Source organism: Macrotis lagotis, chromosome 6 (assembly GCF_037893015.1).
Source record: "Macrotis lagotis isolate mMagLag1 chromosome 6, bilby.v1.9.chrom.fasta, whole genome shotgun sequence".
In the NCBI taxonomy this organism is placed as follows: Eukaryota; Metazoa; Chordata; class Mammalia; order Peramelemorphia; family Peramelidae; genus Macrotis; species Macrotis lagotis.
The window spans coordinates 96,477,021-96,499,487 of record NC_133663.1 but is presented as its reverse complement, the minus strand read 5'-3'; the positions used below and the strand labels follow the sequence as shown (position 1 = coordinate 96,499,487).

General features: G+C 36.6%; 1 long non-coding RNA gene across 3 annotated transcripts in view; it reads right to left on the bottom strand.

Annotated features, from left to right (window-relative positions):
• LOC141491138 (uncharacterized) overlaps window positions 1–14,983 on the bottom strand; it is a 117,287-nt gene extending 102,304 nt beyond the window's left edge. For 2 of the 3 annotated variants that reach the window (XR_012469473.1, XR_012469471.1), the window contains exon 1: window positions 14,966–14,983. This is a non-coding gene — a long non-coding RNA (uncharacterized LOC141491138). Of the gene's footprint in view, window positions 1–2,283; window positions 3,588–14,965 lie in introns of those variants that run through there. The other variant, XR_012469472.1, reaches the window with a different exon arrangement.
• Window positions 14,984–22,467: the final 7,484 nt, after the last annotated feature.

Sequence of the window (22,467 nt, the reverse complement as noted above, 5' to 3'; positions counted from 1 at the left end):
CCTTACTGATGCAGATCAATAACTTTTCTATAATTATAATCTTAGGAAATTGCCTGAGGCAATGGAAGGTTAAGTTCATGGTCATATGCCATAGAGTCAGAAGTTAGTCCCAGATCTTCTTGACTCCCAGGCAAAGTCAACTTGCTATCCATTGTATCATATAAGCCTAGAATTTCTCTCTTATAATGTTAACTTGCATAAGGAAGAGATTCAGAGAGAAGAAAAACTTTATGGGAACTCAGAGTGCTAATTTGAATAGATATAAAATTCTCATTTTATAAAAAGTTTATTTAAACAAATTCATTGACTGGACAGATAATTTGCAATATGTCAAAAGACCCCTTTGGCAAAACATTTTTCTATAATTGACCTAACCTAGAGCCTAAAATTGCATCTATTTGAGTAACATATACATATATATATATATATGTATATATATATATATATATATATTAAAAAAAAACCTGAATTGGAAACAGGAAATTGGTGAGAGAGGAATGGGAGGAATCAGGAAATCTATGTAGCAATGAGCAGATCCTTTAACATTCAGTTTTTTTCATCTATAAAATGGAGATAATACTTTCAATATCCACTCCATAATGTTGTTGTGAATAAAGTTGTGTGGATAAAGTTGTGAACAAACCTTAAAGAATTGAGGAAATTCACAATTTTTCTGAAAGCCAGATTTAAGCAACATTACAACCAAATGCAAAAATGATTCTATTGTCACATGAGTACATGAATCCAGATGGACTAATAGTTTGCAACAGGGAAAATCAAGGGAGCTTCCTTGATCTTCTAGACTGGAGAATAATTACCATAAAGCTGAGCATGAGCCTAGCTTCTTTCAATCAGTTGCATTACTCTAACCTCCTACTAAAGAACATCTGTGATCAACAATAAGAAAAAAACAAATATATATGGATGAAAAGCTCCTGGTTGGTCCTTGGTTGGCCCTATGTTGTTGGTCAATCCCTTTGGTCATGTCTAACTCTTTGTGACCAATCTGGGATTTTCTTGGCAAAAATACTAGAGTGGTTTCATCATTGCTTTCTCCAGCCCATTTTACAGATTGGGAAACTGAGGCAGTGGGAAGTGACTTGCCCAGGATCACACAGTTAGTACTTGTCTGAGGTCATATTTGAACTCAAAAAGATGAGTCTTACTGACTCCAGGCCAGACTCCTTCTCCTGACTCCTTGTATTTTCATCATCTATACCCTCTGCCTAGGCTGTTCTCCATCCTCATTTCCATCTCCTGGTCTCTTCCAAGTCTCAGCTAAAATCCCACTTTCTGCATGAAGTTTTTTCTGGTTCAGATTAATACTAGTACCTTCTCTTGTTTGTAGAGAGTTGTTTACATATTTACTTCCCCATTAGGTGTGAGCTCCTTGAAAATAAGAACTGTTTTCTGCTTTTATATCTCCAGCACTTAACACAATCCCTGACATAATAGACAATCCATGTTAGTTGACTAAGTGACTTACAAGGAATGTTGAATGTGGGGTTTTTGTATATGGGTAATGTAAGAACTAGTTTTGCTTGACTATGAGTGTTTGTTGCATAGGTTTTCTTTTTCTTTTTTCTCTTTAATGGAATAAGGGAATAGGGAGGGTGAGAAGATAGATTTTTGTTAAGTAGAAAAAATAAAATTTCTTTAAATGTTGGATGTGTATATATAAATCTACTCTTTTATGATGGGGAAGAGAACATTATTTTAGGCTTGCTGATAACATGTTAAATGTTTATATATATATATATATATATATATATATATTTTGCAAGAAAATGGGGTTAAGTGACTTACCCAAGGTCACACAGTTAGGTAATTATTAAGTGTCTGAAGCCAGATTTGAGATATATAGGTGTTTTTTGCAAGGCAAATGGTGTTAAGTGGTTGCCCAAGGCCACACAGCTAGGTAATTATTAAGTGTCTGAGGCCAGATTTGAATTCAGGTCCTCCTGACTTCAGGGCCAGTGCTCTATCCACTGTGCCACCTAGCCACCCCTGAGATATACAGTTTTAAAAGCTGTATCTTCCTAACTCATTTAAGCTGGAAGAACATTGAACAATGAAAGGCTGGATCCCACTTCTGATTGACATGAAAGTTTGATCTGCTCCCTTTTCAACCTGGGCTAGTTCAGCCCTCCTTGGGAAGTTGGGGTTGCTCTCCTATTTGTGTCAAACAGTAAGGAGATGCAATTAGCTTTCATCCTACTACAATTTAGAACTCTCAAGCTCAAGGGATCAATCAGTCTTAGTCCCTGAAGCTTCAGGTATTACCTGCAGACATGTACCACCATACCCAGCCTTATATAATCCAATTTTCCTTAGAGGTTCATATTCTCCCATAGAACCATAGTTGCTGTCCTTCTGTCTTGCTTATTTGGCATGCTGGGAAAAAACGTTGAACTTGAAGTCAGAAGACTTGGTTTTGCCATGGGCAAGTCACTGAAATCACCGAGCCTCAGTTTCCTTATCTGAAAAATTAGGCACATGTTATATTTATATTCTTTTCAGAAAGGTACAGTGTTTTTTTTCTTTTTGTTGTCTTAGTTTAAAGCAAAGTTGCCTGTTTTCTACTTTTCACTTCAGAGTTTTGCAGATTGAAACAACACTAAAAACAAACACACAACACCCCACTCCTCCCCCAAAATACCAGGACAATCCTTGAGCCAGCCATTCCAGATAGTAATAGCCTTTACCCTCCCATTCTTTCTTTGGCAATCAAAATGCCCTGGAAAAGGAGTTCTATTTTAATCCTATTTGGCCAGGTGAAAGCCTATTTAAAGAAGACCTCTGCATAGATGACAAATAGCACACAGAGATTGGTGACTTTCTGGTCTCAACACTTCCTGTGGAATGCAACGTCAATCTTGGGATTTTTTTTACTAAGACCACAGGACAAGAACGTGATTTGCTTTTCCAAAGAAATAGTTTGTATAAAGTGGAAGAGATAATGACTACAATATCTGTGCTTGGCCTAGCATCTGTTCAAGGGATTCTCTCTAAATAAAGATTGTGTGTTCAGATGGATTGAGTCAATTCTTTTGGAAAAAGAGAGTGAACATTTTTCTTATCAACCCCATGGCCACAGAAGTTAGCAATATTTTATGCTGGCTTCAAAAACCATTCTGAAATCCTCAAAATGCCAGGAAGCCTTCAATATTTTTGGAAAAGAAAAATATGGCTCTTTCAAGAATGTACTTTTTGTGCTATATCAGTCATACTATCAAAAACCATTTTACAGAACTAGAAAAAATAGTAGCAAAATTCATCTGGAGGACCAAAAGGTCAAGAATATCAAGGGAATAAATGAAAAAAAATGCAAAGGAAGGTGACCTAGCTATATCATATCATGTGTGTTGTGTGTGTGTGTGTGTGTGTGTGTGTGTGTGTGTGTGTGTGTGTGCTGGAGAGGGGGTGGGGGGGAGAGAGAGAGAGAGAGAGAGAGAGATTGACAGTCTTCAAAATTGTCTGGTACTGGCTAAGAAACAGAGAAGTAGATCAGTGGAATAAACTAGATATAAAAGAAACAGTAGTAAATGACTATTGTAAGCTATTCTTTAATAAACCTGAAAACTCGAGCTTCTGGGATATGAACTTTACTATCTGACAAAAATGGCTAAGTAAACTGGAAAAATAGTATGGCAAAAATTAGGCATAGACTAATATTTCACAGATCTGTATATCACAGACAAAGTCAAAATGGGCACAGGATTTAGATATAAGTCAATAGGTAGAATAAGGAATAATCTATGGAATGGGGAGAAGTTTATGACCAAAGAAGAGATAGAGAAAATTATAACTTGCAAAATGGTTAATTTTAACTACATTAAAATTAAGAAGATTTCACACAAATAAAGCCAATGCAACCAAGATTAGAAGGACTGCAGAAAACTGGGAAACAATTTTTCACAGATAGTGTTTCTGATAAAGGATTCATTTCTAAAATATACAGAGAACTGAATCAAATTTATAAGAATGCAAGTCATTCTCCAATTGATAAACAGAGATTATGAACAGGTAGTTTTCAGACGAAGGAATTAAAGCTATTCTAAAGTCATATAAAAAATGTTCTAAATCATTATTGATTAGAGAAACACCTGAGGTACCACCTCAGACCTATCCAGTGGGCCAATATGACAAAAAAAGGAAAATGATCAATGTTGAAGGAGATGTGGGAAAACTGGGACACTGATGCATTCTTGTGGAGTTGTGAACTTATCCAATCATTCTGGAGAGCAATATGGAACTGTGCCCAAAAAGCAATAAAACTATGCATAATCTTTGACTCAGCAAATACCATTACTAGGTCTATATCCCAAAGAGAACATTAAAAGCAGGGAGGTGGGAGTAGGGAAGACCCACATGCACTAAAATACTTATAGAAACTCTTGTAGAAGCAAGGAATTGGAAACTGAGGAGATGCCCATCAACTGGGGAATGGCTGAACAAGTTATAGTACACGTATGTTATGAAGTATTATTGTTCTGGAAGAAATCAAGAGTGGATGGACTTCAGAAAAATCTGGAAAGACGTTCATGAACTGATGCTGAATGAAATGAATAGAACTAGAACATTGTATACATAAACAGCAGCATTGTGAGATGATCAGCTATGATGGACACAACTTCTCTCAGCATTTCAGTGATCAAGGACAGTTCTGAGAGACCTGTTATGGAAAAAAGCCATCCACATCCAAGAGGGAAAAACACCATGGAGTCTGAATTCAGAGCAAAGCAAACTATGTTCACTTTTTTAAAACTTCATATTTTTTCTTTCTTTCTCATGGTTTTTTCCTCTTAGCTTTAATTCCTCTTTCACGACATGACTAGTATGGAAATATGTTAAACATGATTATACAACCTAAATAAGACCATTCACTACCATGGGAGAGGGAAGGGAAGATAGGGTGGTGTTAAAAATGTGAAACTCGAAAGTTTGCAGAAGAATGAATGTTTAAAACTGTCTTTACATGTAATTGGAAAAAATTAAACTAAATAGGACAATTTTTAAAATGTACTTTTTACTAAGCACAATTAAGCAGGGACCCAGAGGAGTATAAATTCTGGGCAGTTGAAAAAAAGTGGGAATTTAACCATAGGATAGTCACATTTTTTATCAGACATTATGATGTGATTATCATTAAGGACTGGAGACGAACAATGGAGTTTTAATTGAGGTGAGTGTCAGCTGGAAAGTCTTTTCAACCACAATAGGAAAAAAGAGTAGCAATGGTAGGAATTTCAAAATTTTCTACTCTGGATCATAGGCATATGTTTAAACAGGTGATACTACTGGTCTATACCTTGAAGAGATGATGAAAAGGGGTAAAAACATCACTTATACAAAAATATTCAAAGCAGCCCTGTTTGAGGTGCAAAAGAATTCGAAATCAAGTAAATGTCCTTCAGTTGGGAAATGGCTTAGCAAACTGTGGTATATGTATGTCATGGAACACTATTGTTCTATTAGAAACCAGGAGGGACGGGAATTCAGGGAAGCCTGGAGGGATTTGCATGAACTGATACTGAGATGAGTGGAACCAGAAAAACACTGTACACCCTATCAGTAACATGGGAGTGATGATCAACCTTGATGGATTTGCTTGTTCCATCAGCGCAACAATCAGGGACAATTTTGGGTTGCCTGGGATGGAGAATACCATATGTATCCAGAGAAAGAATTGTGAATTTGAACAAAGACCAAAGACTATTAACTTTAATTTAGAAAAAAAACCTGATATCTTATTATCTGATCTTGCTATCTCTTATACTTTATGTTTCTTCCTTAAGGATATGATTTCTCTCTCATCACTTTCAATTTGGATCAATGTACAACATGGAAACAATGTAAAGACTGGCAGTTTGCCTTCTGTGTGGGGGGGCAGGGAGTAAGATTGGGGAAAAAACTGTAAAACCCAAAATAAATAAAATTTAAAAAAAAATAAAAAATAAAGAGGTGATAATCAGTATTGGTTATCCAACTGAACTAGGAGTCTAGAAGACCTATATATGAATGGTACTTCGGATGCTTACAAGCTATTTGACTCAGGCCAGATCAGGTACTAACTCTCAGTCTATTTCCATATATTTGAAAAACCCTTGATGTTCCTATTTGAAAGTGATAGGTAGGGGCAGCTAGGTGGCATAGTGGATAAAGCACCGGCCCTGGAGTTAGGAGTACCTGGGTTCAAATCCGGTCTCTTAATAATTACCTAGCTGTGTGGCCTTGGGCAAGCCACTTAACCCCATTTGCCTTAAAAAAAACCTAAAAAAAGTGATAGGCAATAATCATGATGATGAAATAATATCCCAAAATGTTTGAAATACAGCTAAAGCATTCTTCTTCCCAAGGGGAGAAAATATATCCCTAAAACACAATATATTCCTATAATAAAATAGAAAAGGATTAATGAACCAAATCATTTTTAAAAATTAGAAACTCAAAAATAAGCACAAAAGAGGAGATATAGAAAACTAGAAGACAAATTGATAAATTTGAAACCAAAAGAATATAGAAATGATAAACAAAACTAAAATCTAGTTCTTTAGAAAAGACTGACAAAGTTGATAAAACATTTAGTCAACTTGATGTAAAAGAGGGCAAAAATAATCAAAACACAAAATAGTAAATCAATAAGATGAAAGTACTATGAAACCAAGAAATAAAAAAGAGAGTGATTAGGTAAGTATTCTGGGATTTACTTTATATGCTATTAGAGATGGGAGGAGTGAGATTAACTCCAGGATTGAAATGGTCAGAGACTGAGAAGGCATTCTTTGGGTGTATTGATAGTTTCACAATGTCTTGGCTTTGCTAAGGAGAGGAGGATACTTCAATCAGCTAGAGGAAAATGGTCTGAAAATTTCAAATGACAAGTACCATTTTTTGCAGAACTTCTGTCAAGTAGGCTCTCAGTAAGGTGCGCAATAACCAAAGAAGGAAAAAATGCTTCTAATTTGTCCATGGACACAATCTTCTATTTCTAAGAACTCATTTGAGATTTGGTGGACTTGGGGGAATTGGGAATTTGTCAAGAATTTGTTTCTATTGCTAAAGCATTTAATGACCTTACTTGTGACTGCATGATTGAAAGAGAATCAAAACCTGAAGATTTTAAAACCTTCACTCCATATAAGTTTTTGAACTTCCCAGAGATAGTTCACTTCAAAGCCAAGAAATTCAATTTATCATTATTCATATTCTCATAGATAGATAGATATAATATACATATACATATACATATCTTAAACAATGTGAAAGAGTAATCCTCACAGAGAGAGCACTGGTCACCAGAAACCAGTTGCATTTACTAGTAAAGGACTTAAAGTAAGTAGGAATTTTTTACCCCATCTACAAGTTAGAGTTCTTGGACTGACAACAATTCACTGATTTCATGATTATGCCAAGTTAGATGCCACTTCAACTGTGAATGGAGCCTATGAAGTCAGATCTCCCATAGTAAAAATCATGTGACACTATATGGGAAAAAAACAATAAAAAATAAAAGCCCTATGCTCTTTGTATTTCTCTGTTGTGAAAAAATAAAACTGTAATATGACTGGAAAAAAAAATTGTGACACCAAATGGTGATACCTAAATAAGTTGACAAGAAGGTGGATATTCAGGAGAAGGTGGATATAGCTGAATGTCATGAACTTCAAATAGAAGACTGTGAGTGAAGGAAGAATACAAGTATGAAAGTGGAAATGAGGGACAAGAGATGCATAATCTGCTTCCATGGCTTAAAATTGAAGGGAAGAAGGAGTCAGCATTAGACAGGGAAACTAAAGATTTGGAGTTTTCAAGGGAAAATCAGATTTTAGGTTATTTGAATAGGCATGTGATAGGATCAATCCAAGTTTTCCCTCTCCCCTATATCATGATTTCAACTAGATTTTCCTTAAAAGATGACAAAGCTAGTATTGGACCCAGAGTGGGGTAAGTAAGGGTCAAGCTGTGTCTCTCTCTGGTGGCATCTGTCTGCAGTGACAGATTGGCAACAGTGCTATGGGAAGAGAATTTATTGGAGAAACTAAATATTTATCCTGGAGCAGGAAAGACTTAGGACAGATGTGATGTGATAACTATCTTCATACTAAAAGGGCTGTCATGGAGGGGGCGGGGATTATATTTATTCTGCTTGGCCCCAGAGAATAGAGACATAAGTGAAAATTGCATGAAAAGAGAATTAAGAATATGTAAGAAAAAGCAGTCTTAGTAAAAATAGAAGTGGGAGACAGCTAGCTAGAGAATGGATGACCGTTTATGATACTATTTTGTATGGGGACTACAGGTTAGACCAAGGAACTTTTATGATCTCTTGCAGCTCTGCACTTTGTTCCTCAGATACTCCCCAAAACATTTCACCTAAAATCCTTTAAAATTCATGTAAAGAACTTTGGGGATCGGGGTTGTCATTGTCTGAAGGAAAACTGAATGGGACACTTTTATCATAGCACCAGTTGTTCTAGTCATGTCCTTCCTCAGCTCAAAAATCTCCAGCAGTTTCCTTTTGGTTAATATTTCAATTTTGGGAGAAGAAAAAGCTTTGCTCTTTATTTCTACTTCAAGAGAGGACACACATGATTCCAGTCTAGAAATAAGGAAGGTATATTTTGGAAGGTAGATATATAGGGAAAAGCCAGCCTCCCAACATGTTCCTGATTTCCAGCTTATCTCTGTAATCTCTCTCTCTCTCTCTCTCTCTCTCTCTCTCTCTCTCTCTCTCTCTCTCTCTCTCTCTCTCTCTCTCTCTCATTCCCTCATTCTCCCCTTTCCCTCTCTTCTCTCTCTTGATCTGCTTGGATCAATGGTTCTGCCCCATGGTTACTATTTTTGTTGATCATTTGTGTAATTACCATCTTAAGATAAAAGGCTTAGTATCATCTTTTTTCTTTAAGGTGTAGAGATCAGGAAAGCAACTTGAGAAAAAGAATCTAAAATCATCTTTCTTATCGAAAAAAATATTTAAGGGAGTAAGAGATAAATTCCTAATCTAGTATCTCCTCTCTGAAATGACCAGAGTGGTCAGCCTCATGGCCCCACTCTCCTATTCCCCTTCAGACAGGGATAAAAGTTTCACTTGGAAAGGAATGGGAAAGATTCCAGAGCTTCATCCCTCCACTTGAGCCACATTTTGACAACCCCTATAAACATATACATAATCTATAGGGATAACGGATATACTTTATACTAACTTCACCTTACTTTTTCAGTCTTGCATCATATTACATGCCCCAATAAACATTCTGCATTCTAGATAAAATGGACTTCTCTGCTCCTTAAACACATCCTGCACTTTAACTTGTGCCTTTTCTTACATGATGTCTCTATTACTGGAGTGTCCTTCCTCCCTCTCTTCACCTGCTGAACTCCTATCTATCATTTAAAACCTAACTCAAATATTAACGTTTGTATGATATTCTTCTCCTTCTCCTCCACCTTAGCCTACCTGGGAAAATGAACTTTTCCTTCAGATCTCACTTTGCACCTAGTTTTGTCTGTAATATACTACTGATAATGTTGTCTATTATAGTATATGTTCTTATCTTTCCTCCAGATTGTAAACTCCGTGAAAGCAGAGATACTGTTTAATCAAAATTCATAGAATCCTAGATTTAGAACTAAAAGAACTTAGAGGTCATATTTTTTAAACCTTCCATTTCACAGATGATGAATATGAGACCTAGAGAGGGGAAGAGCTTGTGCATCATTGAACAGATAAAGATCTGGAATTTCAGCCAAGGTTCCCTGACTCTCAATTCAGTGCTCTTTCCACTATTTGCATCAGTCTGGACAGACAGTACATTTGGTTGTTGTCTTGGAATTTGTAAATAACTAACAAGGTCATATCTATGAATTTTGTTCTGATGGGTCTCAAAAATTATGGGATATGTTAAAAGATAAACAGCAAAAGAACTTCCAGCTGGGACCCAATTGGGACAATGATCAGATTTGAACCCAAGTACTCCTGCCTCCAGGGCCAGTGCTTTATCCACTGCGCCACCTAGCCACCCCTTCCATTATCTTTTAATTCAGAAACAGCACAATGACCCTAGTCATTAGCTATCTAGCAATAATTTTAAAGAAAAAGTTAATGTCTGGGGTGGCTAGGTGGCACAGTGGATAGAGCACTGGCCCTGGAGTCAGGAGTACCTGAGTTCAAATTTGACCTCAGACACTTAATAATTACCTAGCTATGTGGCCTTGGACAAGCCACTTAACCCCACTGCCTTGCAAAAAAAACTAAAAAAAAAGTTAATGTCTCATCATTTACAAACAGAATGCATAGAGAACCATGCCTAGCATTTTATTTTATTTTAAAAACTTTATTGATGACTCAGTTTATATTCATAACTGCTTTCCCAATATACTTTCCCCCACCCCTGTTTATTACCCCCCAAGAAAACACACACAAACTAAAGTTTTCCTTATAATGCAGGAAAAAATATTAAGTAAAAACTAACTCATTCAGTTTAGCCCATAATTGCCAGTAGAAAAACAGCCTTTTTGAGCCATCAACACACTTCCTTCTCTACAGCTTGTCCTCTGATTAGTAAATTCCTCGTCCAGAACTTTAAAATAAAGAGGTGCCCACACCAGCCATGCTTACTGCAAACCTGATTCAACATCTTATTCCCCAGACCACTTCTCTCCCTGGCTGCTCCTGCTCCTCCCCAGCTTTTCACCTCCCTTTTATGTATTGTAGTCTGCCCACATTAGAATGTAATTTCCTTGAAGGACTTTCCTTTTTCTTCTTTTTGAATTTTCAGTGCTTTGCACATAATACATGCTTAATAAATGTTCTCTTTATCATCTATTTATACCCATCATCTACCATCTATCTTTATCATATAGCTCTCATCTACCTAGCTAGCTATCTCAACAAACAACACAGCTACAGTATCTGGGTAAGCAACTTTGCACATCTCTAATCATCCTCCCCTTAATAGAGACAATGAAAAATAACTTTTTAATCTTCTGGGATGAATGGTCATTACAATTAATCAGAGTTCAGCTGTTTTTCAGTTTGGTTTTTATTTACATTGTTATGGTGACTACGCATGTTCTGCTTGCTCACTTATTTACTTCTATATCAGTTCATATATTCCGAATTTCTCATAGTTATCATTTCTTTCTACACAATGGTAATCTATCACACAGCACAATTTGTTTAACTATAACCCCATTCAACCCTGAAATGCTTTGTTTCCTGTTTCTTACTAAAACTAAAGAGAGAAAGAAATGACCCTAGTACTTAGAGTCTTGGATCAAATAGTATATTTTAGATTTTTTTTTCCACCAACCTTTTCTTCTTCCTTTTTTCAGTTAGTAGAGTTTCTGGACTAATATTTTGCTGGGAAGAGGTCATTCACTGTGAGCTCCCCCAATAGTTTACATCCTGAAACCCCTTAATATCATATATATATATATATATTCTAGCAACTTGATCCCACAAACTCTCTCTCTCTCTCTCTCTCTCTCTCTCTCTCTCTCTCTCTCTCTCTCTCTCTCTCTTTCTCTCTGTTTCAAACCTTCCCTTCCTAAAATGTAATCTGCTATTAAAAATTGTGCCCAAGTTTCCTACATTGTTTAGCACAGTGTCTGAAAGGTAGCAAGCACTTAATAAATGCTTGTTGGTTGACTGACTGAATGACTACCATCCCCCCAAGTCAGTGTTTTATATCTCTCCCCCCTCTCTAAAGTTTGAGGAATCAAACTTTAGGAAAAAAATTACATTGCTGTAACTTCCTCTCTTCTCATTCACTTGTCAATCTATTACAATACAACTTCAACCCTCATTATCCAACCAAATTACCAATGATCCCTTAATTGCAAAATCTAACATTCTTTTTTCAATACTCATACTTCTTGACCTCTCAATAGCATTTGTTGATTATCCCCTTTCTTCTGGATACAATGCTCTTCTCCCTTAGTTTTTATGACATTTATCTCTCTTGGTTTTCCTCCTATATATCTGACCACTCATTTTCAATTTATCCTATTGGATTGTCATGATCTATGCCTTGTCTCTTATTTGTGGGTCTTCCTCAGTATTGGCCTCTGGATCCTCTTTTCTTGTCTATATTTTCCATCTTAGTGATCTCATCAGCTTCCATGAGTTCAACTACTTTCTCTCTATTTTTCCCTTATTTATTTATTTATTCTACACCAGCTTACTGTTGGACATTTCCGATTGGATGTTCCATAGGAATCTCAAACTTGATATTCCTAAACAATCCTCATTATATTTTTCCTCAAACATTGACCTCTTCTTAGCTATCCTTTTTCTATTAAGGTTACCACCATCCTTCCAGTCACTCAGGTTCTTTGCATAGTTTTGCAATTATTCAATTTATATTTATGTTCTTTTCATCTATGTGTGCTTTCTCCCCATTAGAATGCAAACTTGTTTCGAATAGGAATTGTGTTATTCTTTGTAATTGTGTCCCTAATGGTTAGTATGGTTTCTGGTTTATAGTGGGTATTAATAAAATACTTGTTAATTGATTTATCAATGCTTTTTTCAGCTTCTCTCTGATATCCTATATTTAATCAGTTGTCAACTATTGCTGATTTCTTTCTATAATATCATTTATCCCTTTCTACTCAACTGGCCACAACCCTAGTTCAGACCCTCATTACACCTGGACTATTTCAATAATCCTCTAATTGTTTCCACTGCCCAAAGTCTCTCCCCACTCCAATTTGTCCTCTATCCAACTGTCAAAATGATATCCCTAAAGCACAGGTCTGATCTTGTGATTCCCAGTCTCAATAAGTAATATTACCTCTAGGAAAAAATCAACTCCTCTTTGTAGCATTCATTGTAGCAAGTTTTCTTTACAGGGTTATTGTATAGTATTCTCATTTATCTACTCTATATTTCTATCTAACTAGCCTACTGGATTAATTACAATAGATAATATTCCTCCACTTTCCCCACATCTGAAACACATTCTGTCCCCTCTTCTGTCTCTTAGAATCCCTTAAGACTCATCTTGTACCACTTCTTAATGGAAGCTTCTTCTTATTCTCCCCAATTAATATTTTCCTTCATCTCATAAATTACTTTCTAGTTATTGAAATAAGTGGTCTAAGGTCTCCAAACTATTCAAGTAGTGGTACACCAACTGTACCTGATCCTTGGAAAGGGCCCCAAAGTCATATTCTCTATTTTAGTCTGAGTAATCTCCAAATATAACTTGTGTCTAATTCACAAATATGGAAAATAGTGTCCCTAGCTCCCACAAAATCATTCAAGGAAACAATTGTATATCAGGTAAAGAACAGCCTCCCACATAAGATGCAGAAGGCACAAAAGATTCACAGGAATTCATAAACAGATACAGAAACACACACAAAGAAAATACACAATAAATAGTTCATAAATTTCCCTTAGAAGGGACCTGAATTTCAGATTACTATCAGCATAATTTACATTCTAGTGAAATTCCTGTCTCCTGAAGTGCTCTATCATCAGGTCCATTTGGTATCATAGTGCCATGTTGTTTGAACTTTTTCCAATAAACTTCCCTGAACTTAACCAAAAAATTCTTTGACATAATGGAAGCTGCTCTCTAGCTCCTCTTGTCAGATTTTGGCTTTTCAATAAAGACACTAGTTCTTCCAGTTGTAGATCTATATGCATTGTATGGTACCTTTCTTCAGAGAGTTCAGTTTAGAAAGTACCTCTTGGGGAGGCTAGGTGGCGTAGTGGATAAAGCACCGGCCCTGGAGTCAGGAGTACCTGGGTTCAAATCCGGTCTCAGACACTTAATAATTACCTAGCTGTATGGCCTTGGGCAAGCCACTTAACCCCATTTGCCAAAAAACCTAGGAAAGAAAGAAAGAAAGAAAGAAAGAAAGAAAGAAAGAAAGAAAGAAAGAAAGAAAGAAAGAAAGAAAGAAAGAAAGAAAGAAAGAAAGAAAGAAAGAAAGAAAGAAAGAAAGAAAGAAACCTCTTTCAGCTAAGAAGATCCATGTTAAGTGATGTTCTACTTTCTTTCAGAAGCTCCCCTTCTTTCTCTAGAGGATCTGGTTCATGAATTTCCAAATTTGTAGTTATTACCAGGAAATTCCCAAGCCTAGCATCTAGAAGGCTAGATTCTGGGATCATATTCAGCAACATTTTCCATAAACTGTCCCCTAGAGCCATCTAGGTAAACACACCCCTGCTTCTATCATACACATATTCATTCTCTGTTTTTTTCTGTCTCTGTGTGTCTCTCTCTTGCCTCTCACCTTTCTGCTCAGTCTCTGAGTTGTGTGAACATAGGTCTGGGTCAAGCACAAGTGCTTGTATCCATGGCTGTCATGGAACTCTGAGGCAAAATCCCATCCCCCTCCTAGGAAGAAAGATAAAGGAAAAAAGGAGTAGGGGAAGTCACAAATAATTATTTGCTTCTCTTTTATAGACTAGAAAATAAAAGTGACTCTTTCAAGAAGAGTCTATCTTCTGTAGCATAATAGCTAGCCAAATTATTGGCGGGGGGAGTTCCAGTTGCTGATCCCCATTCACCAAGATATATCAAGGGGCAACTTCAAAATAACTGATTCAGTCTCTGAGATTGAATCAGGAATTGTCTTTGTATTTTCTCTAGACAAGAAAGAAAGAGAGAGAGAGAGAGAGAGAGAGGCCTTCAAAGTCCTAGACAAAGGTTCATTGCTTACTAACTTGAATATTCCATCAACCCCAATCTTCCCAAAATATTTTATTATGGAATAATATATTATTCTTATTTAATAATATTTTATAATTATTCCATCATAAAGTAAGCTCTTTGAGGACCAGAAATCTTTTGTTTTCATCTTTGCATCTGTCACCAATGTCTACCTCTAAAAAAACATTTCAAAAATGAATTTTAAATGAATGAATGATTACAAATGATTTTTCAGAAGGGTTAGATCATTTCACATCATCACCCATAGCATATTAGTGTGTCTATCTACTCACAGTCCACCATGATGAGCATTTTAGTTCTGCTAAACAAGTCTTAGTCTGTCTTGTTTAAACATATCACAATCCCATTAGGATGACATAACAATAATAACCATCATCATTTACATAGCATCTATTATATGCCAGACAATACATATATTATCTCATTTGATCCTCACAGCAACTCCAAAAGGCATGTGGTATTATTATTCTCATTTTATAGTTGAGGTTACTGAGACAAATAAAGATTAAATGACTTTTCAAGTTCACATAACTTGTGTCTGAGACAGGACTTGAACTCAGGTCTTCCTTATTTCAAGTCCAGTGCACTATCCATTGTACTATCTAGCTGTCTCAGTAAATTTAATAGAATCAAACACTGCCACTATAACCACCACTATAATACCTCCTTTTTTCCTACACTTAACACTTCTGATAAATGGAGCTTTTTCATTTGAAGACTCTTGGGGCTCTAGATGGGTACCTGAAAAACAAAGCTGTGCCTACTAATGATGCCTGCAGATTAACTACACTCCCTATAGGCACTCAATTAACATTTGCTTATTTTATAATTCAGACTTAGTTCTGCTTCAGTATACATTGATTTAAGGGTCCAATATAATTTCAATTTTTCAATACTTTGAGACTACCCACTTCCTCGTTTCCCTCATCCCCACACACATGCCCAGTGAGAAACAGCTTCAAGGGCAGCTTTCCTAATAAAGTTCCTTATGACCAAACAATGGTGGTTCATTCATCTCAAATGAGAGACCACGTTGTCAGAAAATCTGTAAGCAGCTACCACACAAATTCCCCAATGCAGTGAATGGGGCCTCTGTCCCTTTTACTTCAGGGATCTGATTTCACCACAAAACCTGGCCCAGTGGCGTTCATAAAACCAACTTTCAGACACTATAAATGGATGTCTGATGGGTTTGGTGTAGACCCTGAAAATATCATGTGCAGAATTTAAACAGTTCACAAGACACGGTTCAATTTTCACATTACTGGATGTCTCATTTTTTTTTTTGCTATGTTCATAGCACTCTTTTGAGAAAATGAAATGATTTATTACCTTTAGAGGGTTGACTTAAAAAAATAATAAGCATCAGTGTTGACTCTTAATATAGTTTCTCCTATAAAAAATTAAATACAGGAGTGAAGGAGAGGAAACTGAAACTCAGTTTTCTCCTCTATAAAACGAAGGGATTGGATTAGATAACCCTTCCAGGTTTGTCTCTTGATTTGTGAAGGACCGTGAAAAGGTCAGCTACAAAAAGTTGGAGAGTCCATGCTATCGTCTGCATAATTTTGAGAACATGATCTGAATAAATACTGAATCCCAATGTCAAAGGAAATAGTGGTCTCAAGCAATTGCCTATGTTTTGACTAAGAAAAGAAAAAAACAACCACCCATATCTTGCAGGCACTGATGTGGGAAACCAGCTTGCTTCTAGTCAGGTGCAAAGAGGATTTTGAGTCAGCCAGAAGGAGTAACATGGAATTATTTGTGGTAATTTTCAGATTCTGAATTTGGTTTTTTAATTTTGGATGTTTGGGGGGGGTATTTTTGCAAATTAAATAAAAGAAATTAGAAACCTCTTTGTGGCTCTATTTGTTTTTCTTACAGCTGCTCCCAGGAGAAATGGTATTTTTTGCCATCTGTACATTGGCAGCAACTTGCAGCTTTGTGCTCTGTCTCAGCATATGCTGTCAGCAGTTTTCCATTTCTCATGCACTTGATACCCTCCTTTAAATTCCTATTTAAAACTCACTTCTTCTACATAGACTTCCATGTGCTTATACTAATCACATCAATTCTCTTTAATCTTGCATGGGTGTGTCATCTTATTGTTCCTTCACACACCTGTTTAGGAAAAGCGCAATGTAGACTTATTATGGCACATAATGGATAATGCTCCTGTCATGGGTGATTAGTTGTTGGTAAACAGTTTTAGAGAAAAAATGGGAGGGTTGGAATTTAATATGACAATAATATGGAAATACTGTTTATCCAGTTGTTTACTGTCTAAAGAAATGTTTTATTTGGAAATGAATAATAAATCATTTGTTATTTATTTGCTATATTCTAACCCCTGTTTTAAGCACTGAGGATACAAATACAAAAGCAAAGCCAGTCCCTGCCCCTAAGAGTTTATGGGTCAGCTAGGTGGGACCATAGTGAACAGAAAGAATAGAGTCAAGAAGACCTGAATTCAAATGTGGCTTCAGTCACCAGCTATGTGATTCTGGGCAAGTCACTTTACTCTGTTTGCCTCAGTTTCCTCATCTATAAAATGATCTGGAGAAGGGTTATGGGGTCAGGAGAATTGGATATCTACTGAAAAATAATTAAATAACAAGAAGAATTTCTATCACTCTAATAGGAGGAGGAGATGTACACATAGAGGAATAGAAATCAGAAAGGGGCACTTTGGCCCTGATAGTTGAAGGAGTAGTAAATTGACCCATAGAGAATACTCTGGAACACCCCATACAAAAACAATGACAACATTGATTTGTTCATAGTTCCAGAACTGGGAAGGGGAAAGGGATTCAAGGAGCAGGAGAGGAGATAGGAAAAACATGGTGACAAAATGGCTTGGGGGACTATGGTAGAGATGTCCTAACAGTAGTGAGTCAAGGAAAGTATGTTGAGGTTTTTTTTTTAAATTCTGGGCCAGAAGAGAGAGTTACTAATTAAGTAATTTTTTTCTTCTTGTGAATATTGAATTTGATCAAAATGCTCTAAATAATCAATCAATCTATAAATATTTATTAAGTGCTTACTATATCCCAGACACTATGCTAAGCACTGGAGATAAAAAAGGGAAAAAAAAGCAATCCCTGCTCTCAAGAAACTCATAATCTAATGAAGGAGACAATATGCAAATAAGCTATGGAGCAGCTAGGTGGCATATGGATAGAGTGCCAGGCTTAGAGTCAGGAAGACTCATCTTTGTGAATTCAAATTCAGTCTCAATATATTCTAACTGTGATCGTAGGCAAGTCACTTCACCTTGTTTGCCTCATTTTTCTCATCTGTAAAATGAATTGGCAAAGGAATGGCAAATCACTCCAGTATCTTTGCAAGAAAATTCCAAATGGAGTCACAAAGAATTGGACATGACTGAAAAATAACTGAACAACTAAAACATATATATATATTATTTATAATATACATAAATTAAGAATAAAAAGGAAAATGAATACCAGAAGGAAGTCACTAGAATCAAGAGTGATAGGGAAAGGCTTCCTGGAAAAGACAGGATTTCAGTTGGGATTTAAAAGAAGCCAGGTAAGGCAGAAGGTTGAGTTGAGTAGGGAGACTGTAACAAGGAAGAGTCATAATTTAGAGTTTTGATATCATAGGGCAAAATTTCCATGCAAAGAAAAGATCTCCTGGATAAGCAAGCCAGGGCCTTTCCCAGATATGCTGTCTCCCAGTTCTCTTTCCTATCCTTAGTCTTTGAAGGGCTATCAAAGTTTGCAACAATGGACAAGCTCCTTGAACAAGACTGAGTGTCCTTTCCATCTGACATCTATTCTCTTTTCCCACAGTAGAAGTTATCCAATCATAGCCAGAGCCAAAGTCAATGTTCTCTTCTCCATATGAGAGAGGTCAATGCTGACCAGACTTTCATCATCCTGTCATCAGCTCCAGTCCCTCTTCTTCCTTAAACAGGTGAACAGACTTATCAAGTTTTATGCCCTGAGGCAACGCTCCCATTACCATGCCCTAGTTCAAGCTCTGGTCAAGAATCATGAAAGTCTTCATAAAATTCTAGACTTCTAGATGAATTAAGATAGTAACTCTAAAGGGCTTAACATAGTGATTGGCACATATATACTACATATATATATAAATATACATATTATTATTATTAGCTGTAACATCATCAGGATGGTTAGATGGAACACAGTTAGATAGAGAAGAACCAGTTTTAATTCCTGCCTTTGATATTTACCAGCTATATGAAAATGATCAAGTCATTCAATCATTATAACTAATATTTATATAACTTTATAAGGGTTGCAAAGCTCTCTACAAAAAGTGAATAAAAACGGGATGCTAAGTAGATAAAGAACCAGGAATGAAGACGGGAAGAACCTTAGAGTTGTCCTAGCTGAGTGACCCTGGGTAAGTCACTTAACCCTATTTGCCTCAATTTCTTCATCTGTAAAATGAGCTAAAAAAGGAAATGTTAAACCACTCTAGTATCTCCACCAAGAAAAATCCCAAGAAATGGGTCACAAAAAGTCAGACATGACTGAAAATGACTGAACAATAACAATTATATTATCTCATTTCATCCTCACAAAAATCCTGAGAGGTAGATTATTATTATTTAAGTAGTGATGTGAACTATCCAGTATCATATAGCTAGTAAGTGTATATGAGACAAGGTTCAAATTCAGGTCTTGTATGTTCAAGGATTATGCAAGGATCTCCATTAACCTTCCTATAATTCTGGCACAATAGATTTATCCCTTCCAGTCAAAGTATATCTTAAGAAGGAAACCCCCATTAAAATTCAAGTAACCAAAGAGGAAAGCATATCAAGACACTCAATCCTTCAATGCAAAAATAACTGCCATTTCTTCCTTGATAAGTAAAGAGAAGGTTTGTTAGTCAAAGGTGCACAAGGTGCTCACATTTGATTGGGGGCAGGGAAAGAGGAACAAAATTCTAAGTCAATTCATCAACAAACATTTATTATGAATCTGCTAAGTAGCAGGCAGTGGGGACAGAAGTACATTGATTGGAATAATCCCTACCCACTAGGAGGTTACATTTTAATGGAGTCCAAAGCTTGTTGACTACGATCACTAAGCACCAAAAAGGTATTCGGATAAATTGCATCTGTTTGTATTTCCTGTTGGGAATAAATTTGCAGAGGTTACTACAAACTGCCAATTTCCCTGGCCCTCTGGTATCTCTGTAGCTTTCACCCACTCCCTGAGCTCTTTTCTCAAATGAGTCCAGAAGGGCATTGCTTATTTTGAAAATGACATATTCAGCATTATTAATACATTCCAAATATTAAAATTTTTGCCTAAGCACTGGGAAAATGTTACCAGGACCATAATTTAGGAAGACCAGGTGGCTAATGAATACTTGGTGCCCAGGAATGTCTTGATTCCTCTGCCCTCCTCTTCCAATTAACAAGAGCGTTGATGATCTCGGGATTGTTTCTAGCCAGCTGGGATAAATCAGCCTTTTGGCAGCTGCCCAAATGATGTATTTTAAGGGCATAGTCCATGCAGCTCTCTATTGCAAGGCAATTGGGGCCATTGTGTATGCATATGGATTAACTTACTGTGCAGGCATCCTATCTACTTGCTTAGTACCCTGTGGGTTGGCACTCAATAAATATTCAGTAATAATAAAGAGGAGAAAGGTCTAATAGCCTCTCATAATGGTTCTCTATCCTCATATTTCTCTATTCCTATTTTTACTATTTCCAGTTTAAAAAAAAAGAGAGAAGAAGCAGCAGAATGGTCAGCCCCAGGTACTGTCCCTACTCCTTCGCCTACGCTAAAATTGATAAGGACTAATATATTTCTCACAGGAGGAAGCATGCTGCAATTGATAGACAGTAGTGTCAGAGTGAACTTGGACAAAGAGAACCAGGCAATATTCTTACAAGGGCACGAAAATGATCGGCCTGTGCCTCCTTCCCTGGAGATCGTAGTGATTAGAAATGATGGAGGCTACATTTGGACTGGTTATACAATTAACCAGATGAGCTACTCTAATGAAAGCCCAGTCTGAATTGCAATATGTAGGTTCAGATCACAATTGTTCTGACACAAACAACCTCTAGACACTCCCGAATAATCTTTTCCATTGTCTTGGATTAGATGTGGATAAGTAGCAATTTTTGTATTCATCCATTGAACAATTAAAAAAATATTTTTATCAAGCACCTACTATGTTTAATATAGGCAAGAAATCATGGTAAATAGAATTACTAGCCTAGTAGTCAAAAAAACCCAGACTCAAATTCTGCCGCTAACTCAATCTGTCTGTGTAACCATTGACTTCTCTTTAGTCTAGCTAGCTACAAGTTACAGTTGAGGGGCTGATCTATGAGTGGAGGAAGCTTTCATATACCACTGAAATCACAAATCTAGACCTTTCCATTATCACCAAAAAAAAAAAAAGAAAAAGTTCAGTGAACTGTAACTTAGAGAATTTGTTGTTATTCAGTCATGTTCAACTCTTTCTGACCCCATTTACAGTTTTCTTAGCAAAGACACTGGAGAGGTTTGCCACTTCTTTCTTCTGTGTGTTCCCATTTTACAGATGAAGAATGAAGCAAAGCGGGAGTAAGTGACTTGCCTAGACAGTGTCTGAAACAAAAACTGAAGAAATACAAAAATATAAAAATGGTCTTTGTCCTCCAAGAGCATACAATCTAGTATAGATATATGGAGCAGGTAAATAAACAAAGCATGATGTATAGAATGAAATTTTGAAATTAAAAAATTCCACTTCTTTAGGTTCAGAGAAGTTTAGGCTTAGAGATTATAAATGGCTTTTCCAAAGATCTTTCAACCATTTAGAGTTAGGAACAAGAATAGAGCACTACCACTCCTTACCATCAACATCCCTACCATCCCCTTTCTGATTTTACTTGCCACCTTAGTTAGTCATGGGCTAGACCCCACAGTTAGCAACTTCAGTGCTGCCTTCTCCACCATCTAAGGTCTCTAGAGTTCTGTCTGTCTGTGTCTCTGTCTCTATCTCTTTCTGTCTCTGTCTATCTTTCTCCTCAAATCTCTCTACTAGTTATGCCTCCATTTCCTCACCTCACTGAACCAAAGTTTCTCTTTGGAAGGTCACTGGTTACCTCTTACAGGGAAGAAGTGATTAACAAACATAATTGTCTCCCCATTTTGGCATTTTTGCCTCTTTATCTGTCCAGTTTTATTCACAGTACCCAGGGTCCTGGGAAAATCACTGCCTTGCATCTGGGAACTCTGCCTAGTTATTTTAGCTATAGACTACACCATACTTGTACAAATTCCTTTACTTCCTTACATCAGAATAAACCATACAGAAAATTCTCAGAAGGAACTTTTTTTTTTTCAGTTTTTGCAAGGCAATGGGGTTAACTGGCTTGCCCAAGGTCACACAGCTCGGTAATTATTAAGTGTCTGAGGTCGGATTTGAACTCAGGTCCCCCTGACTCCAGGGCCGGTGCTCTATCCACTGCACCATCTAGCTGCCCCAAGAAAAAACTTTTTCAGCAATTTTTTTTTATACAAAAGCAGGAAACTAAGGAGAAAAATAAAAATATAAAATATATAAATAAAAACAGACCATAGAAGTCTTTTATCAATTTAAGTTGTCCGACCTCAAATTTGTCTGAATAATACTAATTTCCAAGCAAACAGAACTCAGTTCCTGTTCCATTTTTCTCCTTAAACCCTGCCTCAAGTCCATTCTAGTGTCTGAAAATGATTTAGGTAGGCACTGCCTCAAGAACTAGCAGCATTTCCATTCCTTT